We start from the raw sequence: 22214 nt of genomic DNA, 5'->3' as shown, positions 1-22214 counted from the left end.
AAAGGCACTTATGAATAGGGAGCATAACTCCATGACAAATCTTGAAAAAATGTGGTTGAAAATTGGATTTCCACATGTCCTTGTGGTATATGTGAATGGAAAGTGGATTTCGAACAGTCCATTTCCATCCCATGATAGGGAATTAAAACTAAAAAAAATTGCGTCCATGACATAGGCACTCATAAAAAATGGAGGGTAAACCCTCGAAGCAACACTTCTTTTCATTCTATAGTCAATAATTGTTTTTGCTAAATTGTCAAACAGAATTTGTGCCTAATTCATTACAGTTGTGTTAACGGCTGCATCTATTAACGACAACCATTATGGGGAGAACTTAGTACTATCGGGTCTACCAAATAGTCTACATAACATAGCCACTACAAAACTATGAGGGGGGAAAACAGACAAAGTAATGTACATACCGTTTTTATCTTTCTTGATTTTTTCCTCATTATTGGACCAGGTTCGGGTCCAGTCTGCTAGGCCATCATTTTCTTTGGCAAACTTCTCCACGAACTGCCTGTTGTAGATGACCTTTGGCTTTGGCAGGTGGTACATAAGCCATAGGTTTTCTGGGGTAAAATATCCCATAACCCCTTGGCTTCTTGTCCTGAATTCTCTGTCTGAGATGTCGGCTTCATTAATAACCCATTTAACCATGTCAATATAAGGGATTATCTTCGGCCGCGCAGCTATGCGATGCAAAAATGAGCATGTCGTCTCTAGCATGGAAGCATCTGAGGAATCACGTCCGTCAACTGTAATTTTTGTTTCCATAATCCTTGATTGCTCCTCCTCCAGTATGTTATACATAGCCTCCCATGTAGAGGTTCCTCCCTCTCTGTTGCATGTAGTATTCGTAAATAGAGGAGTCATTTTTGACTTCTCAGAAGCGATTACCTTGCCTTTCTTCACCATTTTTCTCAACACTTTGCTCTGCGGACTTTTCCTGAAAGTGAAGAACAATAGCTATCAGATACACAAAGATGAACGTAAGACGAAATAATGTAGATATCTTGTAAAGGTGATAAAATAAGTTTTATTTAAACGCGCGTAAGAAGATATCATATCACACTAAATGGCTTTTCACACATAAATGCAATTATCTCTTACTAAATTCCCACTAATGATTCGTTATCCCTTAGCTTTAATGCTCATAAATGTTATGCATCGTAAAACGGGAAGAAAGCTTCTAGGGTGACAAGCCTTTGAACTGCGATGATAGCGATTGTGTGATTTGTGAAGCAATATCACAGATCGCAATATTGCAATATGCCTTTCCGCCTTTCTTACCTCCCATTGTGTTTCTACGAGATGCGAGATGCGATCCGCTCGTTAGTTGTTTTCAAAACGTGGTGACTTGCCAGGTTTATCCTATGTAAAAGACCCTTTTTACTGAGTGGCAGACCTAAAACATTTGCTTATGATATTTAAGGAGTGGGTCCAGGTCTTAATCGCATTTCGCAATATCGGCTGGTGGTAAGTACAAGGTGTTTGTTTAAATGCCTGAAATGTGATGCGATAAGAGTTTGTAATGCCATCGTAGTTTCACATCTCGCATGTTTCACAATGAACTTTTTAAAGCGGGCCCTTTATGAATGGTGCTATGTGATGCGAGACTTAAGCCTAAAAAGCTTAAGGACTTAGTTTATGTCAGATTTTATGATAGTTTTGCATAGAGTCCTTACTTAATCACTTTCTTGATTTTGGAGGGTTAGAAAGGTCTTTTGGTGGGTTTAAATCATGCTATATGTGTGAAGGTAAATTTCTAATAGTTTTTCTAAAAAGAGGGTTTTGATTATTATCTTTTCTTTATTCCAAAAAATAAAAGAAATGCCTAAATGCTAAGTTTTGTTTTTTGGATAGATTTTTTGAAGGGTCCCCATTTATTAACGTAATATTAACTACTATCATTAATAAATGGGGGGTTGTTGAATACCACAACAATTGGCAATTCACTTGGAAGAACCAGTTATCTCTGAGAGTTTTTTGAAATTTCTAAAACTTCCAAAATAAAGATAGTTTTGAAAATAAGATTGTTACATGGAATATAAGGTAAGAAACACTGCTCTTTATTAATAAAACAACATCTACTTAACTACCGTTCTTTTGATTATTCTTTTCTCATAAAAAGTCCCTTTATCTACATTAGTCTTTACTTGGTCTTTAAAGTTAAAAGCAAGAAGTCTCTCCCCCAAATCAGTTTTTGGTATACTCAGTTGTCGTAGGTAGAGCCTCTGCTGCCAGCAAGCATTCATAGCCTCAACAGGGTTACCTTTTAACCAGCAATGATCCAATATCCCACTTAAATCAGAATACAATTTTAAAGATAAGCTCGTAAGTGTACTTATTGCTTTCTTTCTTTTCTGAAGTAATTCATTGTTGCTTCAGCTCTCCATCTTTTGTTTCTTAAAGAACAATGTCTTGGTTTGGTGACCAACATTGACAATGTCATTCACTTGATTTGTAACTTAACTAAACAAGCTGGCTCGTGATGAGACCCCTTGTCTTTTGATTAATATAATCTTAAGCCATTACCCTGTTTTGATATGCAGTGTTGGTAATGTCAGTTAGTTATAATCTTATGATCATGGTAAGCTGGCTCTTGATGAGACCTCTTATCCTTTAAGTTTAAGTATATTTTAGAATTACACTCTAAAAATGAAAGCTGATTAAGTGGGGAGGATCATTGGCTCCCTAAGAGCTTCTGGACGACAATTGTAGAGTTTTGAAGATGCCTTTCTGGAGAGGGACTTTGCTTTGTTATAGATACTTTTTTGGATTGATGTAAAGGAGAAGTTTCTTTCTTAAAGCTAAGTTTCATCAAAATCAGATAATTAATGCAGAAAACAGGAAATTTAAGAGCAATCGAACTTAACTATATATTTCATATGTGAAGATTACTTTCATAACAATATTTACTTATACAAGTGAAAAGTCAAAATTAAAAAGAGACTATCCTTTGTAAAACCAAAAGTAAATGCTTTTGAATTGGTATTATTATTTCTAAAGGAAAATTTTAACTAAAGGAAATAATATACAGTGGACAGAAGAGATCATCTTCTATGGAAAGTATTTCTTTAGAACCTGTCCATTAACAGGTAGAGATTCTTTCTTACCTGATAAATCTTGTAGCAAAAAAGTTGATGGGCCTAATTGTTCCACAATCTGAAATGGACCAAGCCACATTTGTTGGAACTTGGTATGCTTACCTTTCTCTTCATGGGCTTTGTCCCATTTAATACTAGGACTCTGAGTTGCAAAGATTTTGAAGTTACAAAATTAGAATCAAAGGGGGCTTTAACTAATTGCTGATGATTTACATGTGTGGCCCTGGCTTTTTCCCTTTCCTCTTCAAGCTTAAGAATTTGTAATTATCTAACCTGCATAGATGAGGAAGGAGTTTCTTCAATGAATTGAACTAAGGCTAAGGAGGGAATAGCTACGTTTGTTGATAATATTGCTTCTTTCCCATAGACCAAATTAAAATGAGAAGTTCCAATGGAGGCTTTATGAGTTATTCGATCTGCCCACAGAGCAAACACTAAAGACTTATGCCAGTTCTTTTGGCCTTGGTCAACAGTTTGTTTAATAATTCTGATGAGATTTTTATTTGTGGATTCGGCTAATCCATTTCCTTGCGGATAGTAATTGGCCGAATACTTAAGCTTAAAACCTCTTTTAAGAGCAAATTTTGTCATAGCATTGCCTGAAAAATAAGATGCATTATCAAACATCAAAGCAAATGGTAAGCCAAACCTGGTGATGATAAATTGATCTATAAATTCAATAATATTTTCTGAATTGGCTACCTTGAGTGGAATTGCTTCTACCCATTTGGTGAAATAATCAGTGGTTGTAAGGATGTATCTATGCTGCTTAGAAGAGTGAGGAATGATCTCACCTATTATGTCCAATCCCCATTGTTCAAATGGTTGGTCAATGTTGACGGGCTGTAATGGTAGCACGGGTTTTCTTTGTCTTCCAACAGTTATTTGACAAATCTTGCATCTCCTTACATAATTGTGTGCATCTTTGAATAGTGTTGGCCAGTAATAGTCGGCATGCATGATTTTATGTGTTGTAGTATCACCTCCAAAGTGACCACCAGTTGGTCCATCGTGAAGTTCCTGCAACACCTTCTCCGCCTCAGATTTTTCAAGACATCTAAGTAAAACAGAATCATAATTTATTCTAAAAAGCACATCATTGACAATTTGATATTGCCTAGCTTTTAATCTCAAGGCTCTTTTCTTTGTGTAATTTAATTGGGTTGGTGCATATCCATTTTTCAAGTAAAATATGATATCAGCATACCTTGATTCTGTGTCGTTGAGGCTTACCTCATAGATTTGTACATCGTCACCTACATGTTGTAATTCTGATAGATTCGATGCTCCTGCCAACATCCTGCAAAAACCTTGACCTTTAACAATTTTAGCTGGTTTAATTTCTATGTCATATTCTTGTAGGGCTGTCACCCAATTTGCTCTCTTTTCTCCTACGTCCCTTTGTATTAAAAGATTTCTCACTGTTGAGAATGGTACTATAACTTTAGTGTGGGTTTTGAGGAGAAAAGGTCTGAAGTGTTTTATAGATTTGAAAACAGCAAAAGCTTGTTTTTCAACATCTGAGTAATTTAATTCATCTCCTTGCAAATTGGAGCTAAAGAAAGAGATTGGGGCTTCAGCTTTATCCTGATTCACTTGTGTCAATATGGTTGCATATGATTTCTCAGAAGCAAAAGTATATAGAATGAAATGATTGGAAAAATTGGGGGTTGCTAAAGATGGGGCATTTATAATTTCTTGTTTTATCAAGCTAAAAGCTTCATGTTCTGAAACAAAGAATTTTTATTTATCATAGGCTGAAGAGGTAAAACAATTCTTGAGAAGTCAAGGACAAATATTTTCACAAAATTTATTTGACCTAGGAAAGATTGCATTGATTTTTTGTTATGGGGTAAAGGTATTTCAGAAATTTCTCTAATTCTGTCAAGGTCGATATTAATTCCTTCTTTCGACACAATGAATCCAAGGAACTTTCCTTCACTTAATGCGAAAAAAGACTTCTTGGGGTTCAGAGAAATTCCATACCTTTGGCAACGTTAAAATATTTGTTTTAAGTCTCTTAGATGATTACTGCGTTTTCTGGAGTATATTGTTATATCATCCAAGTAGATCACTACTGATTTGTTTAGTAAACCCTAGAAGGCTATATCCATAGCTCTCTGGAAAGTGGCACTGGCATTGATCGGTCCAAATGGCATATTCTGATAAGCATAAGTGCCCCACTTTGTCCTGAATGTAGTTTTCAGTTGGTCATCTAGATGTACCAAGATTTGATTATAACCTAAGAATCCATCCAAGAAAGACATTAATTCTGAGCCTGCTACTGATTGCAAAATCTGTTCCATAGGGGGTAATGGGAAATTGTCCTTTTGGCAAGCTTTATTGAGGTTGTGGAAATCTATACATATCCGAATATCTCCATTCTTTTTCCTGACTAGGACAAGATTGGAAACCCACCGTGAGTGTCTGACAAGAAAAATAATTTTGGCTTTCAGCAATTTATTCAACTCAGATTTAATTTGGCTTTCTAAATTAGGATGGATCTTCCTCAATTTATGTTGAATAGGTCTTTTGTTAGATATCATGGGAATGGTATGTTGAATAATAGAGGTGTCCTGTCTTGAGATCTTCATAGTTCCATGTGAACACATTCTTGTGTCTTTTCAACAAACCTATAAAAGTTGTTTTTCCGTCTGATGAAAGATCGAGACCTAAGTTAATATTTTGAGGTTTTAAATCAGTCCCAAGATTGATCAATTCAAACCTCAGAGTTGAACTCTGAAGTTTTGAATTGGTGAATCGTTTAAATCTGTCTTTAAGGTCATATAAATATTCCAACTTAACAACAGATTTTGGTATAGCATTAATGACTATTTCTTGTTTAAGTTGGTTATCATGCTAGTCCTCATCAATTATCTGGTCATTGTAAGATCCTTTTGAGGTCAGGAAGATTATGATATACGGATCGTTATTAAAGAATCTCCAGTTGGTGATATTGTCAGGAATATAACCTAAAAATTAATTCAATGGAAAATTGATATGGGTTATAATCTGTTGACACCTAATCCGAAACGGATGAGGTGAAGCTGGACAGTCATCTAGAAGATGAACTGATCCGTTGTGTATATGTATAAATAAATAATTGTCTAATGAATAAGATCATCAGTTCTGTCTTGCGCTCAATAATTTCTGGAGTTAACCTGGCCTGACATGGTATCAGAGCACAGGTCCCAAAATAGTGTAACTCCTGCTGAGCGCTGCATCATCCTGAGCGATTCCCTCAGCGATTCCCTGACACTGCTGAAGACAGCGCCCTCTGTCCTGACATGGAGACTGCGCCCTCAGACCATGAGTAATTGATGTGCGTTTTTTTTTACTTGAGCGTTGATGCGTTCATGTATTCCCTGGAACGCTGCGTTGAAGCTCCATTACCTTGATGCGTTGATGCGTTGAAGACTGAAGACTGTGTTTTATTGTGAAAATGCTTCGCTCTTCTCATTGCTGCGTTGAATACTGATTCATGTGACTGCGTTGAAGACTGAAGACTGTGTTTTATTGTGAAAATTCTTTGCTCTTCTCATTGCTGCGTTGAATACTGATTCATGTGACTGCATTGAAGACTGAAGACTGTGTTTTATTGTGAAAATGCTTCACTCTTCTCATTGCTGCGTTGAATATTGATTCATGTGACTGCGTTGAAGACTGAAGACTGTGTTTTATTGTGAAAATGCTTGGCTCTTCTCATTGCTGCGTTGAATATTGATTCATGAGACTGCGTTGAAGACTGATTCAAATTGCAACTGCGTTGAAGACTGATTCAAATTAAAATGGTGACTACGTTTTTTATTGAAGACTGACATATTTTTTGCCAGAAATCAAGATGCCCTGCGAAGGAAGGAAGATTAAAGCTTGTAATGGTGACTGCGTTTTTGTAATGGTGACTGCCTGAAAACTGTGGTATCGCTCAGCTTTTTACCTCAGTCTTTATTCGCTCAGTCTTTTATTCGCTGCGTTTTTATTGCAAGAACCATGGTATTCATTTGTTTTTAAGAGGAATTTTTGCACGCAACAAGCACCCGTAACCCATTGTATGCACAACAGTTTGAGAACCTGTGGGTGCCAGATATACTCAATAACTGTTTTATTGAGCCTGACTGTTTTATTGTAAGAACTGCTCCTCATCGTCCATATTGACAATTCCGCGACATCGTCCATATTGAAAATGATATGATCTTCTCTGCTGGAAATTGTGAGGTAGTGTTGTATGAGCCAGAGGTCTTGTTGAATTTGCTGTATTACTGCTTGGTGTAGGGTTTCTTGAGTTATCAGTCGTTGAAGGATCTCTTGTCCACTGGAAATTGGCAGAAGATTGAATGTGTTCTCATCCTGTTGTTATCTGAGACAGGGATTTTTGGTGCAGCCTGACAAGGCCAGCGAAGTTTTGACTGAATTCATCCAATTTATGTTGGAAAAACATTATGACATATTATAGTATGTGACTCATATTACAGTATGCAATATCATGCTTATACTTGGAGCGGAGTTTTATATATTGCGTTGTTTTTTTAACAGTTTTTACATTGATATATATTGAAGTGATATATGTTGAAGAGATCCCTTAGGGCCTTTTTTTTTTCTTTCTCAAAACACAGTAGTGTGGCAGTGATATAAGAAATGGTGATGATGATGCAAATGTTAGAAGAAAAATAAAATGCATAAGGCTATGATATAAGAATTTTTTTTTTCCAGCAGAAGTCTTGTTGTGGCATAAGATTTTTTTCCAGCAGAAGTCTTGCTGTGGCATAAGGATTTTTTTTCTCAGCAGAAATTTTTTCTATCAACAAAAGTTTTTTTTTTATCAGCAGAAATATTTTGTTACAGTATGCATTCAAGAGAAAGAAGAAGATATTTCAGAGGCAGGGGGGGCAGACACCCTCAAGAAGAAAAGGCAGACTTACATTGCATTCGCTGCAAACAAAAAGGATCTCATGATGCTTCTACATGCAAGCTACCATGGGAAAAGATTGAGCAGAGAAGAAATCAGCAGAAAGGTAAAACTGATGACTCAGACAAAGGTAAAGCACCTGAATCCGCTCACTATATTGACGCACAATGTAACATTGGAGTAAATGAAGATCTGTTTAATGCTTCACTTACTTCTTCGAAAAATGACTGGTTGCTTGATTCAGGAGCAACCTGTCATATGACTCATAGGAAATATTTTTTTGAAGATTTCACTGATAATGTTGATGGAGCAGTATACTTTGCAGATCAGTCAAAAATAAAGCCATCAGGGCTTGGCACAGTCAGGCTTAAACTGCCTGGTCTTCCAGACTTTCTTCTGGATCATGTTCTATATCTCCCACAGCTCAAGAGAAACTTGCTGTCCCTGGTCCACATCCGCCAGCAAGGTCACTCCATTCATATGTTTGATGGAAAGCTTGAGGTAAGAAAGGCATCTGACCATTCACTTGTCATGAGGGGTATAGAAGAAGAAAGACTTCTTAAACTGCAAGGAACCTCTGCTCATGCACAACATTTTTCATATATTTCTCATCATGATGAAGGTACACTTCCATCAAGTTTATTATGGCATGCTAGATTTGGACATTTAAACTATGATAGTCTCCGCTTGTTGAAGAAAAATGGTGTTGCTGGTTTGCCTACAATTCCTAGAAAACATAAACAATGTGATGCTTGCATTCTAGGAAAGCATAGCAAACAGTCTTTTCATGATTCACATTCAAGAGCACATAGGAAGCTTGAACTTATTCATTCAGATTTATGTGGTCCAATGCCTGTTCCTTCTGCAAATGGAAATAAGTATATCATGACATTTATTGATGATTACACCAGAATGTGTTGGGTTTATTTATTGAAGAACAAATCTGATGCTTTTCAAACATTCAAGAATTTTCATAAGTGGATTGAAAATGATGCACAATCTCATATTGGGTCTATTCGCACTGATAATGGAATAGAATATACATCAAATGAATTTGAACACTATCTTCGCCAACATGGGATTAAACATCAAACAATTGTGCCTTATAATCCCCAACAGAATGGTGTAGCTGAAAGAATGAACAGAACAATTTTGAATATGGTATGATCCATGCTTTTTTTCAAAAATGTAAAGACAATGTTTTGGGCTGATGCTGTTCTATGTGCTGCATATATAAAGAATAGATGTCCATCTAGTGCTATTAGAAACAAGACTCCTTATGAATTGTGGTATGGACATGTTCCTTCGATAAAACATCTCAGGATATTTGGTTCCACCTGTTATGCTTTAATACCAAAGGTACATAGAAACAAACTTGGTGCTAGAAGTCGTAAGTGTATCTTCCTGGGGTATTCAAACACATCTAAAGCATACCGCCTTTATGATGAAGTAAATAAAAAGTTTGTTTTATCTAGAGATGTCATTTTTCTTGAATCATCCAAATCTGACAGTGTTGTTGAGCGGCAACTTGATCGCTTGGATAGATTCACAAAACTCAAATCATTTCAAGAGTTTGATAATCAAATTCCACATCTTGAAGGGGGGATTCCTATACTAGATCAACATGTGGAATCTCCTTCTGAAGAACAATCTCCCCTGCATGACACTCCAACAACGGATGATGCTTTAAGTGATGTAATTGATAGAATTGGGAGACTCAATCTTGATTCAGACCCAACTCAATCAACAGAACAGCCTGGACCATCTCAGAAAGGTCCCCCAAAGTGGCTGACAAAGACACTTGAAAGTGTTCATCCTGATGAAATTGGAAAAACAGGAACCAGAAATTCAAACCGACAAGATGGAGGTGATGTAGATAACTCTAATTCACCTGTTGATATGGATGTTACTTATGATTGTGAATTGAACTTGTCTACAGATTTTGAACCAACTTCCTTCAAAGAAGCTGCTTCTCATGATGAATGGAAAGAAGCGATGCAGAAGGAGTATGATGCCCTCATAAAGAATGGCACTTGGAAGCTGGTTGATCCTCCATTTGGAACCAAACCAATTGGCTGCAAGTGGGTCTACAAGAACAAGTACAAAGCTGATGGCTCACTTGACAAGCACAAAGCTAGGCTTGTGGCAAAAGGTTTTGCACAGAAGGAAGGGGTCGATTATGAGGAAACTTTTGCTCCCACAGCAAAATGGGCCACCATTCGGACACTCTTTGCACTAGCTGCTCAGAACGGTTGGAAAGTCCATCAAATGGATGTAAAAACTGCATTCTTGAATGGAGATCTAAAGGAGAATGTTTTTATGTCCCAGCCTGAAGGATTTGTTGTGAAAGGACATGAACACAAAGTATGCAAACTTGTGAAGTCCTTGTATGGCCTCAAACAAGCACCACGAGCCTGGTATGAAAAACTAACTGAGCATCTTCTGAAACTCAACTTCAATCATTTTGATCTTGATGATGCAACTTTATTTGTGAAGAAAGTTGGCAAAACAGTTGTATATCTTGTGGTATATGTAGATGATCTTTTAATGACAGGGAACAATGAAAGCTATATTGCATCCATAAAGAAAGAATTAGGAAAATTTTTTGGAATGACTGATTTGGGCTATGTTCATTACTATCTTGGCATTGAAGTAACCCAACATCCAACATCCAAAGTCCATATTTCTTTCTCAAAAGAAATACATTGGAGATTTGTTATACAGATTTGGCATGACAGAGTGCAATCCCCTTTCTACTCCAATGGAACAAAACTTGAAGCTCACATCTACTGAAGGAAAGGAATTTGAGGATGCAACAAAGTATAGACAGCTTGTAGGAAGTCTCATCTACCTCACTACTACCAGAGCAGACATTTCATTTGCTGTTGGAATCCTCTCCAGGTTTATGTAAAGGCCTTGTGAGGGACATTGGTCTGCTGCAAAAAGAGTTCTAAGGTACTTGAAGGGAACTCAAGACCTTGGAATCAAGTATACACAGGTGGACGACTTCAACTTGATTGGATACTCTGATTCAGACTTCGATGGAGACAAAGAAACTGGGGTATCTACTTCAGGATATGCTATGAGTCTTGGATTGGGAGCTGTCTCCTGGAGATCACGCAAACAATCAGTACCAGCAGATTCCACAACAGAAGCAGAATATGTGGCAGCAGCTGAAGCAACGAAAGAAATTGTGTGGCTCAGGAAAATTCTTGAAGATTTGCAGGTAAAACAAATACAATCAACTCCACTCATGATTGATAACACCTCTGCAATAAAATTGGCCAAGAACCCAAAGTTCCATGATCGTACTAAGCACATCAATACTAAATATCATCTGATCCGACATCATGTTGAGGCCAAAACAATCCATCTCCGTCATTGTTCCACAAACGAGCAAATTGCAGACATATTCACCAAAGCGCTTGGAAGAGAAAAGCTTGAAAGATTCAGAACGATGCTTGGACTCACCAACATCCCTTCAGATTAAGGGGGGAATGTTGACACCTAATCCGAAACGGATGAGGTGAAGCTGGACAGTCATCTAGAAGATGAACTGATCCGTTGTGTATATGTATAAATAAATAATTGTCTAATGAATAAGATCATCAGTTCTGTCTTGCGCTCACTAATTTCTGGAGTTAACCTGGCCTGACATAATCTTCTGGTGGAATAAGCTTGGAAGCGACATTGGCTAGAAGATCGGCACTAGCATTCTGGAGTCTTGGAATAGGGGAAATATTAAAAGTTGTAAAGTGGAGAGTCAGGTCTTGGACTAATGACTGATAATGTTTCAAATGTCTTGACAAACAGTGTATAGTATTTCTCACATGTTTTATGACAATCTCTGAATCTCCAAATACTTGAAGGTATTTAACGTTAAGGCCAATTGCCTTATACAAACCTTGAACTAGTGCCTCATATTCAGTGGTATTGTTTGTGCAATCGAATTCAAGTATGCATGCTAACATAGCTTTTCCCCTTCTGGGTTGACTAAGATGCAACCCGCTCCTGCTCCATCATTGGATTTAGATCCATCAAAAAATAATTTCTAAAATAAAGATTTAACTATAGGTTTATCTACAAAATTTACACATTTAGAAGTGTCTGTTTGAGAAAAAATTTCAACTTGAGAGACAACAGAGTTTTCTAAGGAAGGTGAGGTATGAGCATTGCAATTTCCTAGAAATGATTCTACATAATAGTTTCCAATGATATTGTTGCTATACGCGACTGGTTCGTTTTCTCCTTCTAATTCTGTCACTATTAACTTTTGATGTTTCTCTTGATCAACCCTTATTTGATTTGGTTTGACATTATAGGGAAGCCACAGGTGAGACCAGTCAGTTGTGAAATAACCATGAAGTTTTTCTAACCTATCTCTACTAAGGATTAATCCATAGAATTCAGGAATGCCAGCTACAAGTATGTCAATGACGTGGAAAACTTTAGGGTTTGATGAAAGTCTGATGGATACTTGGTTAAGTTCCCCAAGACCTTCAACTTGAGAGCGATCTAACTGAACTATTCGTACAACAGATTTCTGAGGTTGAACATTCAACTTTGCACAAACCGTTAAGGGTAAGATGTTAGATGAAGCTCCAAAATCAACTAAACATTTGTGTAAGTTTTTGTTAAAGACTTCAAAATTAAGGAGAAATGGCGAGGTGTGGGATTTTGATCTTCCCCCAATTAAAGCTATATCAGTTGGATCAATTTTGTTTAAAGAAGCACTAGGGGGTCTTCCCATTTCTTGGGCAACTTGTGAGATCACGGCAGCAGGAAGTGGCGCAGTAGGTACTGCTTTAAGTTCTTTGAGAAGTAACTTATGTTGATGTTTCAATTTACTAAGCTCATGAAATGTGATGTTTTCCCTAGTCTTCTTCATATCATCAATAATATTATATTCCATTTCATCAGAAACTATCAAAGTTTTAGATGAGGGGGAAGGATCCAATTGAGTAGGTGTAGTTTGAGTGGATTTTGTCACAGATTTCTTACCTGTTGCTTTATCCCTAGGGGGTGGCATTGAAGCCTTCTGTTTTGGATTTGTTTGTGACAATTCAACAGGAATTTTACTTTGGGTAGCGATAGGTAATTCTTCTTGAGTTTCTTCATTGGGAAGTATAAAATCCCACATCCCTTGTAACTTTGCTACTTCCTCATCGTCTGTTTGTTCTTCATTTGTTGAAACTTCATCCTCCTCTCCATCTGATTCAACATTTGATATGGCATTTGGGGGTTTAGGATCAGCAGGGGAATTCCTTTTAAATGGTCTAAAAGGTTTCTTAGAGGAAGTCTCTGCTACCTGTTTTTTGATATCAACCATTTCGTTAGACATGTTCTTGAGGACTTTCTGCAAGCCTTCAAGATCAAAAGGATCTTTTGGTAGTTTCTTCTTAGAGTCATCTCTGAAGGTTACTTTCTTAGATCTCCATTCTTCTAATGCGTTTTTCTTTTCCACAGCTAGAATGTGTTTTTCCACAGCTATTGCCTCTTTCATATTTTCTGCCAAAGTTGGTTTGGCAACTCTATCAACAAAGATAGTTGTGTTTGATGGTAGAGAAGAGATGTACCATTCATTTTGGACCTCATCACTAGGCTTAGATGCCATTGGTATATTATTCAATAATTTATTGAAGTGAGAGTTGAAGTCCTTAATGGGTTCTTTCGGTTCAGCTTTAAAATTTGAGAGGCCATTGATTAGGGTAGTCGTAGATCTATCATCTCTAAGTTTAGTTAAAAATTGTTCTTGAAAAGCATCCCAACTGTTAATAGAACCTGATGGTAACGGAAAGTACCATGATCCCATTGCTTCATGTAAATTATATTGGAATAATCTTACAACTGTGTCTTCTTCCTCTACTTCATTCAAGTTAATGGACAACATAAAATTATTTATATGTTCCTCAGCTAATAGGAAATTATCAAGATTGAATTTGGGCAACCATTTCTTTGGGTGTGTTGGTAAATGATGTAAAGGTCTAGCCATCCTAACAGCCCCTCGATTTGTCCATGGCCTTAGAGGATTTTGTGCCATTGCTGGTATGTGGGGAGGGGAAGGTGTAGCGAGGAAGATGTAGCTCATGTACCTGTTTGAATCACGATCTAGAGTGGCGAGGTGGATGATTGATCTTGTGAGGGTATAGATGGAATGAATGAAGATGATGATAGAACCTCATTGTGAGATTCAGATGGTGTTTTCTTAGCTCTCTTTCGGCTTGGCAAAGGAAATTCAAACAAAGGAATTCTGAACTTTTCGCTCTATGCTCTAGTCAACCATTGAGATGGAGTGAACTGAGAGGTAACACTATCCTGGGATAACTCAGATTCTTCTTGAGATAGCGAAATCCCCTGTAATTTATGAATCAAAGCTTGAACTTCAGGGGCTTCGGTAAAAGAAGAATGATCTGGCTGGTTTGGGATTTCAGCAACGGGTTGTATAATATTTTGTGCAACTTCTCGCTTAGGATCAAGGGATTTGGAAGACTTTCGAGAAGTTGAAGGTGAGGGTGAGGGAGTTTTACTCTTAGAATGGCCTGTTAATTTAGATTTACTTGCCATTCACAGTCAGGCCCTCCTTCTAGCGCCAAAATGTTGAAGCCTAAAAAATCGTTGCCTCAACACAGGGGAAAACCACCTGGTTCGGACCTTGGTTGGCAGCTCCTTTTCTGTTTGGAGTAGTGGCTGCGACTAGGGATAATGAGACCAGTTTACCAATCTATTAAATGCTTGTGCTAATGGGGTGATATGTGTGGTTTTAAAGTAATGTCTAAGCTAAAAGTAATCTAATCTTAACTAATAATCACATGCATTTCATCCTGATTTAAGCACTATCTAACTAGAAATATACTCGGGATTTAAATTGATATATGTGATCTACAATAATATCTAAAAGCAATTGGTAATAAAGATCATTCAATTGCGATGAGAGGTGAATCCGTTTTAACAATAATCGTTTCTTATAAAAAGTTAGCCGAAACAATTGTGAAATATATATCGCATAAAGAATTATTCATATATTCATCATAAAATAAAGATCATCATCATACAGAAGTGAAATAATTGCAATCAAGATTTAGACTTTCATACATAAATAATTTGATAAGAAAACATTGCTTAATACATAAGTGAAAAGGATTATGAGATAAAAGTACCATTTATAATACATCCTACTCATGTGTTTCAGCAATATTGATCTATCTTCAGTCCATTCAACACCATCTAAGAGTACAAAAGTGCAATTTCAGTAGAAGATGCTAAATCAGATAGAAAATAAATCATATTCCATTAATTTCACCAGAACTTCCTCAAAGGGACAAAAGTGCATGTTTCAAAGACTGTTTCTGATAAAATTTTGGACCCCTCTCTAAATGCATGAGAGGGGTTTAAATACTAAAACTATAAAACTAAAAATAGATTATTACAAAAATAGTTGAGGAGGTTTAAACGACCTGCCTCAATTTGTGCAAAAATAAAATCAAAATGGAAATAAACAAGGTGACTAACTATCTTGCATTTGATCCTTCAAATCGCAAATATCCATCATGGGCTTGAGCTATGTTGGTTGGCTGACTTCAGCTTTCAACTGTCCAGCGAATACGACATCGGTCAGTGTTGGCGCCATTTTCTCCGTAGAAGTGGTTAGGCATCGCAGGGTCATCCATTGGCTATGAGGCTTTACCAAATGTTGCCAATATGCCTCCCAGTTTAACCTGGTCATTTGCCTTATCACTTCTACTTTTTCTGCTACTACCTGTTTCCATTGTTGTTCAAGTTGTTTCAAATTAGGAAGGAAACCCATAATGGATTCTGCCACAAGGTTGGCACTATGTAAATTTTCATTGATGTTTTCTATGACATTGTTTGTTGTCGCTGCCGCATCTACTGTTGCCTTTTCTGCTTCTTTAAGCCTAGAATCCCAGCTCACAAATAGGATTTCCTTATGCGATTCTTCTAGCTTGGGCAGGTCGGCCTTTCTCCCATCTTATGTATTTTTCCAGGTGATAAAATCAGAGACCTTTTTAAAGATCTTGTTGTATTCAAGTCTCATTTCCACGACTTGACTTGTCAGTTTATCGCTTGTTTCGCAATAATATTTCCACTGTGAAATCTTTTGGCAGAATAATTCTTTTTGGTGCATCAGCTGGGAGTTAAGACCAAGTGCTTCGGTAACAAACTGATCAATTTTTGGATCATCTTTGTGTAGATCAGTTATTGCCTGCATTTGTGCTTCCTTCTCGGCTAAGTTGGTTCAATGTTCTATTTGCATTTGTTCAAATACCTGTTGAAGCTTGGCCAACTGTATCTCTGCCTGCTGGTCAAATTTTACTTGCTGTAATTGTTGCTCAAGCGATGTTATTTTATCTTCCTTTTCTCTAAGAAACATTTGTATTTTTGTTTCTTTGTCCATGGTCGTTGTTGCGTAAGCACCTGCAAACTGCGAGAGTCTAGTAAGGTTGGTGGATGGGTCAACAGGTGAGTCTTTCCATAGAACATCCATTGGTTCGTTTTCAGGGGTAGTAGCAGCTGTAGAGTCCAATTTCCTTTTCTTTCTTTGTCTTTTCACCACGGCCTTATGCTGTGGGCTATAGAACACATCTAGAGGGGGAATTTCTTCAATTCTCAAAATTATTTCAGAAGTGGGGGTGGCAGGGATGTGCTCTACCTCTTGTGTATTTGCAGTCTCTTCCACTGTAATTTCCAGAGTTGTTTTATGTTGTGGAGTTTGCAACTCTAGTGCCTGTTCCTATGTGTTGAGACTTTTATTAAAATTATCCCACTCTTCCTCTAAATCGATTACCAGGGGTTTTATTGGATGTGTGGAGGTAGTAGGGATTTCAACCTGTTTGCTAGCTGAAGCTTCTTCAGCGATCTTCTGTGTAGATTGGGTTGTATCCTTTACTGACTCCATGCTTATGCTTTTTCCATTTTTTTATGACTCTTGTGATTTCCTAGTAGATTTCTCTTGAGATTCTTCTTGGAATTTTCTTTGGAGTCACCTTCTATATCCATATTGGGAGTAGGCTCCCTTATTGGTTCAATCAATAATTGGTCCAATGGGACCTTTGCTAACCTCCTTTCTCTGTAACTGTAGAAAATTTGCAGATCCTCACGGTCAAAAAGTAGTTGTGTCATATGCTTCACCTCTTTGAAGGTGTTTTTCTGCAAAAATATATCATCAAAGGCATCTGCCTCATTGTTGAATACTTTTATTTTCACCAAAGTGGTGAAATTTTCGACAGTGCCGAACGGGTCGTATTTCCTTCCAGGGAATTTAGGTAATCACAGAGAGAGCATGTTCTCTGCTTCTTTGAATGCATGCCCTATGTCGTGTAATGCAAATGTTGCACACTGTATAGGGAATGTAGGCCAGATGGCCTTCATTGAATCCTTCAATGTCTTGCTCATTCCTCCCTCACTAGCTGTCTGATAGGCTATCTCTCTAGCCATCAATTTATCTGGAACATAGTATGGGAGGACATGGGGGGAGGTGATGCTTCGAAAAACCCTGATATATGTAAATGTTTTCTTCCTGAACCATCTGGCCACCGAGAAAACCTGGAGGCGTCTCGATTATAAAGGCGCTTATGAATAGGGAGCATAACTCCGTGATAAATCTTGAAAAAATGTGGTTGAAAATTGGATTCCCACATGTCCTTGTGGTATATGTGAATGGGAAGTGGATTTCGAACAATCCATTTCTATCCCATGATAGGGAATTTCGAACTAAAACAAATTGCGTCCATGACATATGCGCTCATAAAAAATGGAGGGTAAACCCTCGAAGCAACACTTATTTTCCTTCTATACTCAATAATTGTTTTTGCTAAATTGTCAGACAAAATTTGTGCCCAATTCATTACAGTTGCATTAACAGCTGCATCTATTAACGGAAACCATTCTTAGGAGAACTTACTACTATCGGGTTTACCAAATAGTCTACATAACATAGCCGTTGCAAAACTATGAGGGGGACAAACAGACAAAGTAGTGTACATACCATTTTTATCTTTCTTGATTTTTTCCTCATTATTGGACCAGGTCCGGGTGCAGTCTGCTGGGTCATCATTTTCTTTGGCAAACTTCTCCACGAACTGCCTGTTGTAGATGACCTGTGGCTCTAGTAGGTGGTACATAAACCATAGGTTGTCTGGGGTAAAATATTTCATAACCCCTTGACTTCTTGTCCTGAATTCTCTGTCTGAGATGTCAGCTTCATCAATAACCCATTTAACCATGTCGGTATAAGGGATTATCTTCGGTCGCGCGGCTATGCGGTGAAAAAATGAGCATGCCGTCTCTAGCATGGAAGCTTCTAAGAAATCATATCCGTGAACTATAATTTTTGTTTCCATAATCCTCGGCTGCTCTTCCTCCAGTATGTTATACATAGCCTCCCATGTAGAGGTTCCTCCCTCTCTGTTGCTTGTAGTATCCGTAAACAGAGGAGTCATTTCTGACTTCTTAGAAGCGACTCCCTTTCCTTTCTTCACCATTGTTCTCAACGCTTTACTCTGTAGACTTTTCCTGAAATTTAAGAACAACAGTTATCGGATACACAAAGATGAACGTAAAACGAGATAACGCAGATAGCTTGTAAAGGTGATAAAAGCAGTTTTATTTGAACGCATGTAAGAAGATACCATATCACGCTAAATGGGTTTTCACACTGATCAGAAAATGATCCAGGACTTTAATCACAGTCAAGAAACAAAGGTAAAGAATGAAGGTAAAAATGTTAAAGGGTTAGTATTTGCCTTATGCGTTAAAAACCTTTGTTAAAGCGTAAAGCCTTTGTTAAAGCGATAAAAATTTATAAAGTGCCTTTTTCATTAAATACGAATAAAGTACGTGGGCAGTATCGACCAAGCGATAAACGGTATATCGCGCGGGTGAAAGTTTGGAAGCAGTGTTCAACCCAAAGCATGAGATTCCATTCAACAGGCGACAAGTAGCAGAGCAGAACTTCTTTTCTTGTACACCCTCGGTCAAATATCGTTTGTGCAGGAAATATGCGCAAGATTGAGCAATGCCCGTTGGATTGAGCAGGGTCACATCAGTGGTGGAGATTTTCCGGGCAAGTTGGCCAGTGGACGACACGACAGCCGTTGGATGGATGGGACAAATTGACGGTTCAGGATTGACCCGATCACAAAAGCTTTATGGAGGAAAGTCCCTAACCGTTGGGGTTAGATCTCACATATGTGCACCCAACAATTGTGGTAATGTTAATATCTACCCCTGACGGTCAGCCTGGCGGAGTGGATAAAGCTTAGCAGATTTCGCTAAGTTTAGTGGAAGTCAGGTGCAATTGCTAATATTGGTGGAGATATCAAATAAAAGCAATCACATAGTAGTTTCAGAGAAGGGGGATCCAGAGGGAATTTTGCAGAGAGTCCAGAGAGACAGAGACAGAGCCTGAGAGAGAGACAAGAGGCTCACTAGATTAAATAGAGCATTTTGAAGCTAATGGAATGATCCAAAGAAGTTAAATAAGTAATCTTCATGGAGAATTCCATCCAAGAATATTGATTCTGGAGTTCAAAGCCACCAAAGGTTGGAGGCAGTTGCTTGAGAAACCAGATATCATTCTCAGTGTTCCAGTAGTCATTGCTGACTGTAAAGGACCTTCTGAATCCATTGCAGGGATTTTTAGGAGCATCTGAAGACTTCTAAGGGCCAAGAAGCTACAAGGAAGTTTCAGCTAGTAAGTGATCAAATGATCAAGTTTGTTATTGGTGTTTGATGTGTGCTCAGGATAGAAGAAGGAGTTCCATAGACAGTTGAAGAATTCTGAGGGAGTTAGTGCCATCCAGAAGATCAAGTCAGCTCAGTGCACTGATTGAAGGAATCAAGTCCAAGGAAGCTCAGATCTGTCTCTAGAGTAAGGACAGCCAGGGATATAGATGGTATTATAAGCCCATTGGTTGAGTTGTTAACCTTTGGAGTTCAGTGTGGAACTTGTAAAAGAAGTTTTACCATAATCCCAAAGAGCCAAGTCAAGTGGATAAGAGCTCAACGAGACGTAGCCTATGATATCAAGGTGAACTCCTAGATTATAATGTTGTTATGTGTGATTGTCTATTTGTTACATTTACTGTTATTTGTCTTTAATATCAAGATGAAAAAATAAGCACTTAAACAGTATAAACAAATACGTACACCTATTTCAAGTGCTTAATTCCGCAATTGTCAACATAAGCTAGATCATATATTTTTAAGCTTTGGAGTGGGAGGTTCTTGTAAGTATGACAAGATCTATAAACCCCCATTTCAGATCAGGTGGTATCAGAGCTAGCTGCTTGATTGAAATAACATAGTTGCTTGATTGACAGAGCAATAGATTGCTTGTTTGATTGGAAAGGTGTTTAAACAATACAAAATGATTTGACTATTTGATTGTTGTAAACTAACTATTGTTTAAGTTTGAAAAGGTGAAGGGAATGCTACTGATGGCTAAGTCCAGGAGAGGAAAAGAAGGAAGAAGATTTGAAGGCATTCTCCTTACCCCAAGGACCTCAAGGCAATCCTTGAAGCACAAGAGGTTTGATTGCTAAAGATTGCTTGAATAAGAGTTTGACTCTGCAGTCATTTAGTTCATAAATTTGTTAATAGATTCTGAATTTTGTTGAAGTTTTTTTGTTCATTCTATAATGACAACTTCTACAAGTGAGTTCGCCTTCACAAGATTCTTTGATGAAGACATGAATCAAGACATGTTCATCATGATAGATATGGTGAGAGAAATGTATGAGGATGAAAGGAAGAGCAACAAACTTCGAGAGCAGTTGAATTCCATGAAGGAAGAGAAGCAGTTGCTTTCTGACAAATTGCAGGAAGTGGAAAGTTAACTTCATATTGAAAATATGAACCTGGAAAAGATGCATGAGTTGGAGGCACAACTCCTTGTTGCCAAAGGATCCTTGGTCAAGTATTAGCTTGAAGAAAAGGTAAACAATTCTAGTTTTTCTTCAATTCCCTCTAAAAAAGATTATGCTGGTTCTTTTGAAAAACATACAAGAGGCATAGGGTCCAAGTTGATGTCAAAGATGGGATATGAAGGAAAAGGATTGGGCCAACATGCACAGGGCATTGTTGAGCCAATAATGATTGAGGAAAGGCCTAAGTATTTGGGTCTTGGCTATGGAAAAGCTTTTGGAGAAAGTTCCAAAGAAACCATGAAGGCAAATGAAACAGTTCCTATAAGGAGTTTCATGTCAGGTCTTCTACCTCAAGAGTGTAAATATTGTATTTTTGGGAAGTGCAATAGTTTGAAACACACTTTGCAGAAAGAAGGTGTTCATAAGCATGCACTTGAACTAGAGAGTTGTAAAATCTCTAAAAGCATTGAAGAGATCAATGGTGTTCCAAAGGGAGCTACTTCTTCATTCGATTCACCTCCTCATGAATGTAATAAAGGTGAAAGAAAAAGGTATAAACTTGATTCTAATCATATTCCTTTTGATTATGTAAAGCATGGTAAATTTCCACATAAGCATGGGAAAATAATTGCATGTTCCTCTTGTGGTTTGGATAACCATAGTGTTTCTAGATGTTGGAAGAGAATGGCCACATACAGGAAACTATTGAAGGAAAGGAGACAAGAAGCCAAAGGTCCACTGGACAAGGCAAATCATACTGTCAAGAAGATGCACATGCGTTGCACTTACTACCATAAGTAAGGACGTGTTGTTGAAAAGTGTTGGACTATGAATCCAACAATGCTTCCACAAAACCTAAAGAAGGTGGAAAGAGAGAATGGCAAGAATGGAAAGAAAGTTTCCATAGTTGATGTACTGCAGGATGATTCACATGATGATGTCAAAGTGCAGACAAAGGAAGCACATTTAAAATGGATTGGTAAGAAATGCTTAGAATTCCTATCTAATTAAAGGTTGCATGTCTTTTGATTTGATGCATTTCTTTGCTAATGAGATGCAAGTTGCAAGGTTTTACCAATAAGGTGAATGGAAAAGTTGAGTATGTAGACTCACTTTATTGCAGCAAAAAGTAAATTCATTTCAGCTTTGTAAGTACAGTGTGCTTAAGAGAAAGTTGAAGGATGGGATACATACATGAGCATGATATGTATGAACACAGGGATGTTGATGATTTCCTTGTATTGGACATGTATGTGTAATTGACTTGAAGGGTCGATTGATTTGTTTTAAAACATGCATGTAATGTAATATTAA

The sequence above is a fragment of the Pinus tabuliformis genome, chromosome 1_1, assembly GCF_031772625.1.
Source record: "Pinus tabuliformis cultivar Carrire ecotype Pingquan chromosome 1_1, CPIR1, whole genome shotgun sequence".
Lineage (NCBI taxonomy): Eukaryota > Viridiplantae > Streptophyta > Pinopsida > Pinales > Pinaceae > Pinus > Pinus tabuliformis.
The sequence above is the reverse complement of the archived record's forward strand: the minus strand, read 5'-3'. Positions refer to the sequence as shown.